Below are 12,309 nucleotides of genomic sequence, written 5' to 3'. Positions count from 1 at the left end.
CTGTTGATTGTCAGCATTTTTCTGCTAACCAAGATGCCTGAGGGAAAAGCAGATGGAAAGTAATTAATAAGACCAAGAGTGAGGTTTGCTGGATGTAACTCATACTGTTGGTCAATCTGGGACTCATAAATGATTCTCCTCAATGAAGGGAGAGAGGCAGATGCTTCTGCTATTTCAGCAAGGAACTAAGAAAGAACAAGCAAGTAAAAAAACCAATGAGGCCATAAATAAGCAATGCAACTGGTACCACATAGCTCTTCCTTCCTTTCTCTGACACTCCTGGTTGATCAATCTGAGAAGTGGGGAGAGGGAATCTGTTGGCATGATCTTATTATAACAATTAGGTATGCCATAATTAAAACTCAACAATTATAACATATTTCATCGTATATGGACTTGTCCAGTAGGTATACGGACAAATGTAAGCTTTACATTTGCATCTGAATGCTTTAACTTTTAAAGAATAGATGAATGTTAGATGAATTGCTCCTTGCATAATACATGGTATCTTATGCTTAAACAGTACTGAAAAGCAGAAATGGAGTAAAATAGAAAAGGAAGTAGGTGGAGCTATATGTTTACTCTTAACAGAAGATCTCTCCATGTTTAGAGACAGGCATTTATTTCAGGAAAGCTGTGAGAAGGAAGTGGGGGACAGGAGGAGCTGCTTCTCACGTGTCCGAAGAGGCAAAGCATGATTCACGCTACAAAGCTTTTCCACTGCGACAAAACACTGCCGTCATCTCTGCTGGCAGCATTTCCAGCTGTGCATTACTTAGTTTCGCTGACTGCACTCTCCCCTGCCAAAGCATCTGAGCAAAGGAGGTTGCTTTAGGAGGTGCACAAAAAACAAAAAAAAAAAATCAAGATTTTACCCTTTGAGCCTTACAAGATTATCAACAAGAAAGTTAAATGAAATGTGTGCATGTTTCTGTATAAAGATATACATATGTATACACACATCACATACACACACACCCCTTTTAAAATCTTTATATATCTATTTAAAGGTATATGTGTACCTCTAAATACTTAAAAAAAAAATTGAACTTTAAAAATATTTAAATATCTTCCACAAATATAAGATATTGCACCTGAAAGAACCAAGTTAAAATATTCCATCTCAGCCTCTATTATCCTGCAGGTTTCTGAATACTTTTCCTATATAGGACTATTAGGAATATAAGAATATTTCCCCTATAGGAAGGATAATTCCATACCAAAGATCAGATTATTAATCAACAACCTAACCATTCTAATACTTCTTTTTTCCTGTTTTGACTGTTTCCTGGAAACACTTAAAGAGCTGTCAATGATGGGCCACACAAAAAAAAAAAAAAAAAAAAAAAAGCCTGGCCCCACGTCTGCGCTGTTCAGATTACAGAAATTAGAGTCTATTACAGAAAAGATACAAATGCTGAGGTTTTTTCTATCCCCTTCTGGATTTAACCTCTTTTCTGGCTGCAGTAATACCAAATGAGCTGCCACCACAACTCAAAAATGCAATTAAGTAATCAGTTGGAAGCTCCAGAACTGAACTTTAAAAATGAACCTCATGCCACAGTTTACGTTATAGTAGAGTCTCAAAAGTATTGTAAAAATGATGTGAAGAACACTTACTATCTGCCAGCCACAGAAAAATTAATTTGCTCAATTTACAAGGTCAAAGGCTTTTTTCCTTCCTTTCTTCCTGTCGCAGCTTAAGGACAAACACAGCAGTGGCAGACACATCTGCGACTGCCTTCACTCGCAGGAGAGAGACCATGGGTCTTACTGTACAGAGGATAATCCTTGACCCATACAGGGGGCACTGGATCAAACACTGCCCCCTTGAAAGAAATACAGGCATACCAGGAGGAGAACCCTTCACCCTTTCTTCCCTATCATATAGCTGCCCTCCACCATCTTCCTGTAGGAGGATGTGATCTTGACCTGAATTAGCTGTAGGTATACTAGTAACACTAACTAGTGTTGCTTTAATACTAAAAACCAAACTTCTAAAGAGATCAAGATAGGACCACATCAATTTTAGTTAATATTTTGTCTAGTTTTGTTACTGGGTGGCAAAATACGGACACTCTCTTAAAGATCCATCATATGGAAGAAAATAGATAAAAGGCTAAGAAGATGCTTTTGTCTCCATGCAGTCCTACTGGTAGCCAGCAGGAAGTCTACAAACATGTGCAAATGGATAGGCAGAAGGGAAACTCCATTCCCAGTGTCACAAGGTTCAAAACTATGCTTTTGAAGCGACGAAGAGGCAGGAATCAAAATTTTCTACAGAGGAAATCAGAAAGGTAGGCTTGGGGTCCCTCCTATGAAAAATCACATTAAACCTAATGTAAATGTTGGGGAACGTCCTACCACAGATTTTGAAGACAGACAGCATCAGTTGATCCAGAAAGGGATCACACGACTCTATGGACAATAGGTCCATAAGCAGAAAGGGAATCGGAAGGAATGTGTCCTTGAATGTCCCTAACCCAGCAATGGTGGGCTCGGGGCAATATAAGGGGAATGGTCCAGAGGAAATGGCCAGGCTTGCACAGTTTCACTAAATAGCAAGTACTGTATTCATGCTGTTGGAGAGAAAGTGTGCTGGGCAAGATGGCCCACTGGTCTGATTCTGTATTTAGAGTATTTATGTCTTTTTATTTAGGCAGTTAAAGTCTGTTCTGCTTTTAACTGCATCATCAGGAATCTACATGACATTCAGCAGACACACCTCAAAACTACTCAAGTATGCCATCATGTTTTCTGTATGGGATAAGTCTGGGTTAAGGTCAATCTATCATGGACAGCCCTACAGTTATTTCATTTCAGAAAACTTAAGAAAAACAACACTGCAGTTTTGTGTCCTTTTATCCACACTCCTGTCTGCACTGGTATCAGGCACCAGTCTCCTGCTTAAATCTAGTGTCTCAGCCCTTTCCACCCCCACATAACTGTTCCCTAATACATACTTGTGACACACTTGGAACAACATCTGACCTTCAAGTCCTCCATCCACGTCCCTACTGCCTGCCAACAAATTTTGGCTAACACTTAAAGAAGATATCTCACCACTGACCTGGCACCCTGAGCTATCAGCTGGCAATGAGGCCTCTGCAGTTTACAGAAAACAGTGCTTCCAAATACCCCAGGACTCCTCACCCTGCACACTTACATCCCATGTTTATCAGATCAGCAAGACTCAGCTTTATTATTGCATAATTTGAAGTATATGTGTGCTTTTGCCTTGAAAGATAAAAGAACAAGTCTCAATTCAAACCATTAGAAAAGCATGAGAGAATATAAATACTCATATTTATCAGTCAGGAGCTCTCTGTAGATGCCTCTTTATTTCAGATAGATTGGTGGAGGCAAAGCAACTAGCCCCACAAGCCATCTCCGAACTGGCAGGCCCAGAAAAACTACAGCTAAATCTAGAGACACATCTCTTCTTATTAAGAACGGCTGTCCCTGCCCCAAGCTTCTCCCGAAGATGCTGCTAAAACTTTGGTAATTGTATATCATTAAATAAGAGAATTATAAAATTATTTTTTTAATTCAGACTACTTCACATAAAAACAACCTGGCACAGCCAACAAAGTGCAATGGGACTGGCTGCTCGGACAGAGACCATCGTTTTTAGGCTATCCTGTTATATCATTTTATACACCTTAACATTTCACTGCAAAGCTTTGAAAAAAACTTGCCATATTACTCAGGTTCAGGAAATGAGGAACTTGCTTAAAGCATCTCCCAGCAAAAGTGTCAAGGCTTTTAAGGATCTCAGGAGGTTACCTGGGAAGGACAGCGTTTACATAAACTATCCCTGACACATGCCTATCTAGTCCAGTTCTAAAGACTCTTGGTGATGAAGACAACTTCTCCAATACTTTCATATGCTTGTCATGAGAAAGTTTTTCCTAATCCTAATTCCTGACTTGAACCTCCCTTGCTGCCCCTCACCAGATTTTGTTGCACCCACTGCGGACATGAAGTGCTGACTTTCACGTATTTGAGCAGTTATCGTACCAACCCCTCAGTCTTCCCACTTCTGAGATGAAGAAACCCACTGCAGTCTTTCTCATCTTTCTTAGTGAGCAATGTTTTTAAGAACCCTGATCATCCTCACTAGTGTTCTTGGGTTTTCAGTCTATAACTCAGTCTGTAACTTAGTCTATAACTTCCTCGAAGTGCAGTGACCAGCACTAGACACAATATTCTAGTAAAAACCTTCCGCATGACCTTCCTGCATAGGATGGGAATGATACTTCACACACAAGCATTGCTCCCATTTGTCCCTCAGAGCGCATATTGTTGATTTATGCTCAGCTTTCAACCCTGCTGTAGCCCCTACATACAGGCGCAGGCAGCTGTATTCTCTTGCCTGTTTAAACTGATGTAGCCACAGTAGAAGTGATAAATAGACTGCTGTAGATTTATAGTCAGTTAGCAGATGACTCAAAATTGCACACAGTTCACATCCATTTTTTCTGTACTTTGTCAACAGACTGAAACTTCACAGAGTTTATAAATTCTACAAATATTTCTTTCTTAAACGTCAGTATAAGCGCAAGTCAGAGAGTGGGGACCCATCCTACCAGCCAGCGTGGATGCCTACATGTGCTCATACTCAAAGAACCAGTTCGCCTGGCCTCAAGAGTATACAGTTCATGCATAACCAGTTCTTTTTTATTTGGAAATACTCAGCAGCGTTTAAATGATGTCACACAGAGTTTAACTATTCAAGACTAAATTGTGATCCCAGTTAAGTAAGCAGATTGCCTGAATCAAACAACGTGCAGTAAAGGAGACTCAAGACACTGTTTTGGAAAGAAATGTTGGTCTATCTCCTACTAAGTGGCTTCAGATCAGCACACTTGAAGTTCCCAAACCCCAAGACTTAGCACAACAAAGGCACTGTGACAACACTGTTTCTAGAAAACTGTTAACAACTGTTTGGAAGATAGAAATAATCATGGAACAAATGTTTTAAAGAAGTTCAGAAAACACTCTCAGAGTCAAAAACTACAAGAAAAAGAAGAGAAAGGCAGGCAGCAATCCAAACAAGAATATCCAAAAAAAGATACTATAAACGCACCAGGTCTGTTTTTAAATTATTGAGTAATGAAGATAATATTTTTGTAATGCATAAACAGAAAATATGAACTGTTCTCAATATTCTACGCTCTTCAGAACAAGAGAAAGAAAAAATAAAAATACTCCTCAGCTAGTGGAAAGAAGTTCAAGAATCTTTACCAAAATATAAAATAGCTACTTCCAAATTACAGTGGTTGCTCACTGCCAATTTTAAAGTTACAATAAAAAAAGGAACCTTACATATTTTTAGATTAAACTTTTACACCATGGTAAATCTGTAAAAAGAGTGAGATATTAATAGGATTCCTCATAAGAAAGAAATGTAACATATTAATTGCCAGAAGGCAATTTTTATTCCAAATGATGTAAAACAGAAACTTGCTTAGAGTCAGTTTTAAGAAGTAAAAATCCTTAAAAGGCCCAATTCTACCAGTCGGCTGCTTTAATCTCCTATTCATGAGTACTGTAGTCAAAAGCATTAGCTACAACATGCATCTCTAAAAAGCCAAATAAAAAATAGAATTTATTCTAACTAAAACTAGTGGCCCATTTAGACCTCTCTGTTAGCATAAACACCTATGAGGTTTTTCGCTTGCAGGTGAAACAATCTGAGTTTATGAGTGGATGCCTCTAATCAAAGCCTGCAGGGAGCCCATCACGCCCTGAAGAAAGCAGACTGTCACATAGCCAAATAGCAAAAGGAGTAGCAGCAAGGCCATGACTATGGGGAAGATGCACAGGCTGCCAGGGCAGCTCTTGGTGAGAGGCAGTCAGAGTAAGGCAGCAAATCTAAGTCAGGGCAGGGAGAGTGCCACAATGGCTGCAGGGCTACGACTTCTCAGAAAGCAAAAGGGACTTGGTCTGGTGAAGGAGCTGCAATTCCCCAGTGCTGCAGGCAGAACACAAAATAGTGCTAAAGCCACAGAGGAAGTGTGAAGCGATAGGGACAAATTACTCAGGACATAATGGCCTGGAGCACTGGGGTGAGACTCAGTAATCTGTGTTATTCACTGCCACAGACACGGGTGTTGTACCTTGCTGCACAATACATTTTAAGTATTACTAGCCGGAGTGTGTTTTTATTTGCATTTTGGTGAAACTGAACTTCCCACTGCAGTGATATCCCTATGAATTATTTCAGAAATAGCAGCCAGGTCTCCATTTTTAGCCTTCTCTTACTGCTCACTTTTCTCAGAGCAGTAAATTGTGGAGTCTATACAAATGGGAGAGAAGGAAAAAAGCAGAACCAAGGATGCACTGGTGACTAACCAAGTGAGAAGTGCATGTTTTTTTCCTAAAAGACTTGTTAAAAGATACATACCCACAAAATACCCGCAGTTATACAGATGATTTACATAAAGCCACTGAACTACTGGGCCAACAGCCCACAGAAGTAAATAGTCATTCCAAAAAAAAAAAAAAAAAGCTCTAGTATGTACAGCACAGCAAGTGCACACAAGCTTGAGAAAGCTGGTTTGCTGAAGATGCTGAATCTTTTCCCTGATAGGAAATTACCTCTATGTTGCCTCTCCTAGCAGTTTACGATTTAAATCACTCTGGCCAACTGGCCTAACTAAAGTCTGTGCTGGCTTTCAGCAACCAGTTCAACACACAGACTTTTCTTTAATTACGGAAAGCACATTTAATGGACCAAGTCAAGTTGTGCGAGAGAGTGTTCTCCAAGCATTAGTCGAAGAGGTTCTCAGAGCAGAACTGTCTCAGCCAAATTTTAATCTTCATTCGTCTTGTTGCTACAGAGTTAAATGCAATCACATATATCATCAGAGACCTTTTCCTGTATTAAAACCTAGACATCAGATATTGATGGATTGGGCTGTACTGACTCAGTGATGGAAGTGTCAGCAGTATGTCTCAGAAAGGCAGCCAAAAGCACAAGGAATAGTTCAACTTACGGGGTGCTGCTGTTAGAAATCCAAGAATTTATGTAAATCAACCCCAGACTTCACCAGGCAGGGAGAGGGAGGAACTTGAGCATCACCATGCAAAATGATGTGGTCCTACTGCATACTCAAGCTTGTTTAGTTTACTGTAATACCCAATCTGCCAATATTAATTTCTTAATGAAAAACTTGCATCTGGGAAACTACATCACCATCAAAGTGACGAAACCCACATCCTGCTTAAATTTTATTCACTTGAATGACATTTCCATGGAAAATCACTGCAAAGAGAACCAGAACTACAACAGAAGTAGACAAAGAAAAAGCACTATGTTTATTAGAACTAAAAGTATGTCTTTCTTCAAAGAAGCCAGACCAACATCTTTGCTAGGATCTGCTCATTAAAAAAATCAGGATCACGCAGAATCATTGAGGTTTTCTGCTGAAAACAGAAAACGCATTTCTGTTGAATATCTCTGATAAAGAAACAAGTCTTTCTGTAGTAGCAGTGAAACAGTTAAATTCTAGTTATCCTAAGTCCTCCCACCTTTCCTTGCAGCTGAAGCTGTCTGCACATAACTTGAGAAAGCTGAATTAAAGGAAAAGAATACTGTATACATAACATTAAACTATGAGTATGAAAAGAATGTATGTGAAAATGCTGCATATTTTGTGTTTGCCTTTAATTAGAGATGGATTCTTGATCTTGATTATCCTAAGCAGAAAATCAGGACCAGTCCCTGAAACCAAACAGTCTTCCCTTTGAGGGCCTCCTCTTGATTTATGTAAGGCTTTAAACAACACACACACACACACACACACACAAAAAAAAAAATCAAGGCCGGGGTTACTGCTCTTTTACATTAGTTGCTTTCTTTGAGGATGGGCCTATGTTTTACTATAGTTATTTCTTGATAAGCCTTACAGTATAAGAAAACAGAGAACTGAAAAAAGCACTACTGAAAGTGACATTCTTTCAAAAACATTTTGCTAATCAGCTCAATTTCCTTTTGATTAGTGGTCAACCCAATATGAAATGTCCCTACTGGCTCCCCTCCTGTTGGTTTGGATACTACTGTGCCACTTACAAGCAGATCATGAGTCCCTATTGCAACATATTTTGTGATAACCCATCTTGGCTCTTCCAAGACTGAAAGTAGCACCTACATACCTTGATCAGATTGTTTGACCTATTCTGGCTCCAGTCACTTTGTCACAGTACCTGAGGTGACCACATTTTGGGAGAAGCTGGAATTTCAGCTTGAAATAAATACATGAAATAAAATGACAACGCCAAACTTCTGCAGCAGCTTGACTGGGTAGTTCACAGCTGGCGGGGGCAGTGACAGGAGGAAGGATAAAAGAGCAAGGGAAGATAGCAATGCCTGGAATAAATGGCATTAGAATGGTGAATTAAGGGGTTTACCCTCACATGCTTCAGTTTTACATACTCTTCCTGCATGCATAGGAAAAGACTTGCAACCTAGAGCTCCCCCATAAAACGCTGAAGGATATAGAATCCTATCTCTGCCCTACAGTTACACACAGGGATACGGGGAGATGTGCACCGCTCCCCATTGCTATCACCCCTCACGGAAAGCAACTGTCCTCCCTGCTCTGAAGCAGGATGGAGAGACTGATCCTTCTCAGAAGACCTGCAGTACAAAGGTACGCTGCCATCCAGCCCGGAGCAGGGAAAGCTGTAGAGAAAATGTTGAACCAAAGGCAGAGAGAATGAGATGTGGCCAAAAGAGTAAACTCAGATCAAGTCAAGACAGAGGAGGGGTCTGCTTCAGTGTGCAGCAGCAACTACGTTGCCACGAAGGATGCAATGATCCAGCAAGCTGCTAAATTAGATATATGTGTTATATCACAAAAGCCATTCCACAAAATAACCAAGTCTTGAATGTTTTCCAAAATGAGAGAAAATAGCAGGTCAGTATAACACAAAATGCCTATACCCTGATCAAATGCTCATTAGCTGAACAGAGTAAAATGGAAAACCTGTTTTGTGTTTATGTTTTCTCCTAAAGCCATAGACTAACACATCACTTCATGGAACTGACAAATCCTGAAGTAATCATAAGATCAGCCATTATATCTCAGCTTTGTTTTGCAACTTTTTCATCTGTTTTACATTTCTCGGCTCTTTAACATGGTACTTTTAAAAGAAAACTGACCTCCATAAACATACCACTCATACCATGCAACTAGCTTGGAGGCTATTAATGTCTCATCAGTGAGAACCTACAAGTAACAGTTCTTAACAGCCTGATAGTATCTTTGTCATGGCAGACACTTTGTTCACTTTGCTTAGAAAGAGCAGACCTGCTATATAAAAGGTCTGTACCAACGCCTGCACAGCATGCAGCTCTAGCTCCCTTGGCAGTCGGTCCTAGGTTTGCCACTCAGAGAGATCAGTATGGCTAGTTTCTTCTGGAGCTCCAGACACACCTTGAATCCAGCACTCAAATGTAGTTAACACACTCCTAAAACTTCTGTGGTGTTGTTCTCTGAATTTCATTTCAAACACCTGCAGCAATGAATTAACCACTAAAGAAACTTAACACACTAATTCTGCATACAGACAACCTTTCATCAACATTTAATTTTTATTTGAAATTTACTTGCAGTTGCAACTGCTTCTACAAAAACTGTAATTTCTGCAGATCTTTAACACTGAAATGGCAGAGTCTCCTTCAGTTGCCTTTAAGGAGGTAGCTACTACTACTAGTCACATTTAGCTTATTCAATTACCTCATATAGGCAAACAACAATGCCTACACTGCCTGTCACTTCATGACATACATACTACTTGGTCACTTTACAACATGGCTGAGTGAAATATTTTGTATATGGCTGACATTGGTGCATGGGTCCTCAGGGATGCAAGAACAATGTTTTACACAATGATTGATGAAAAGAAAGGGAAAAGATTTATTTGGAAAGTGGTTTTGGGCAAGGGAAAAGTAATAAAGCACATTGGAAAAGGAAAGGCAGCAGTCATAATCTTCTTTCAAAGTTAAATTACCATAAACATTATGAAATTAAACTGTAAAAGCTGTAGACTATACCTGACTTCTCTTATGGGCTTGCAATGGCATACCTCACAGCATGTAGAAAACGGAGGGTGGTACTGCAGAACTGTATCACAACTCACATCTCAAGGCCACAATATTATCTCAGTAATGCATATATATGATCCTTCTAATTGTATCACAAGTGTTTCTCTTCCATGAAAAAAATCATCTCTTAGAAATGTCATTGCCATGGATCATTATTAAGGCAAAGCTTAAATTACCGAGTAGTATTCTGCACCCTTGAAGCATGGCTGAGTTGAATGGCCTCAAAACTCAAATCACTTTATCTGAGTGATTCCTGTAATATACATACCTGCTTATCTGCTTTTGAAATCACATTGAAATGAGCTGCATTCACAGTGCTATAATCAAAGGCCCTCTAAATTATATAGCCTTCATTCTTAGGCACATGATGCTATTTAACATCCTGTATTCTCTTACCCAACCTTGAGCTCCCCAACCACATTCAATTCACTACAAACTCTCTCCATAGTAAAATAATCTCATGCCATACTACTGGTATAGTAAAGCAGATGATCTCAAGAGCATTAAGCAGCTCTCTCCCCGGATGCACATAAGAGTTGGATGGAAAGATTCTTCTGAAGAAAGGGATGGTTGGAACACAACAACTTTACACCAAACTCAGCACTGTTCCGGGCTCTTCTGGCTCATCTCTCCATCACTCAGTGCAGGCAGACTTCATATTCTCCTTGTTGCCAGCTGAAATGGGCAGGGAGTGAGAGGAGAGAAAGGAAATATGGAGCCACATCAGCACTGTGTACCTTGCCTGTTTTTTCCAATGACTCCATGTTCCAGAGGCCATTAGACACTACTGAGGAACCTGCTCGGTACAGTCAGTGACAAAGCCCTTTTTAATGCCGAGACAAAATGTTTACAGTTTATCCATAAGAGAAACACATTCCTATGAAACAACCAATCACATTTTTACAGTTACCTAGATACTTCATTTCAGAACAAGAGCTGCTGAGCACTAGAGATCAAAAGCAGCATTAACAGAAATTCTGTCACCAATCACACAGTGTTTGGGGTTGTCCAACTTTTGCTTCACCTCTAATTACTGAAGAGAAGGAGACCCTTACAGTAAGTTTTTGTGCTGTCTGAAGTAACAGCATATCATTAGGAACCCGGACAGCAGAACAGAATACAGCAAAGCCAATACCATACTCTTGTTCAGGGCAGTCTGGTGTGTATTTACAACGCTAAGGCTCTAGATGCTGCAAAAGCATGCTTATCACAGTAACAGTGGAGTTAGCATACCAGTATACATCTTCACACTTCACCACTGGACCCTCACAGATATTCAGTGATCTTGTGCAAAATTCCTTTGCATGAAGTTTTTCTCTTTTTTTCATTACCATGTTGACAGGATTACCTTTCCCTGAGAACAGGAAAGAGAAGAACAGCTGGAGGACCTGTCTGTTGCTGATGTCCTTGTGGCCTCCACATTTAGACTCACTAGATCTGACCATAAATACCTATTTACATCTTGGAAACAGAAAAAAAAAAAAATCTTCTTTGCTCCCAGGATTATAAGTCTGAGATAAGCCAGCTACTGTTTTCCGGCTTGAAGAAATTTTCACCTAAGCACAATGAGATCAGTAAAGTCTAATGCATGTTCCAAAAACAAGTCACTATTTTTCATCATGAACAATTTTTTTTTTCATTTGAGCAGCCCTTTCTACTTAGGTGAATTCTTAACACACACATTCTCAACACACACACACACACACACACACCCCAAACACACTAAAAATAATCTATCATGTGTTGCAGCAGATACATAGAGCAACCCTCACATGTTTCAGTAACAATGACAAAATTTGTCCACATCTCCTTTTTTAACATCAACAGAAACTATGAAAATCACATTGGTGAAAAACAAAAGAGGAAAACAAAAAAGAATCCCTTCATTCATATAAAATTATCTACACTTCCTTCTTCAAACACTGTTTATCATTTAAGCAAAATTATTTATTCTAGGAAATCTGTTATGGTGCATCCAATATATACAGGACACTTGTGTTTTCGTGTACTGTGAGAAAACCAAAGTCTGAGCAACTGGACACAGGAGTCATTAAAAAGTTCAGGTTGAACAACATATATTTGGGGAGATTGATTTACGTACAAGATTTTTGTTCAGTCAAAACAGCACAAACAAGAAAAGGCTTTGGTCACATTCCTCTCCTCTTTACCTGCAGTGTGCAGCGAGCCAACTGAGA

This window comes from Dromaius novaehollandiae, chromosome 2, assembly GCF_036370855.1.
Source record: "Dromaius novaehollandiae isolate bDroNov1 chromosome 2, bDroNov1.hap1, whole genome shotgun sequence".
In the NCBI taxonomy this organism is placed as follows: domain Eukaryota; kingdom Metazoa; phylum Chordata; class Aves; order Casuariiformes; family Dromaiidae; genus Dromaius; species Dromaius novaehollandiae.
This window is presented reverse-complemented; position numbering follows the sequence as displayed.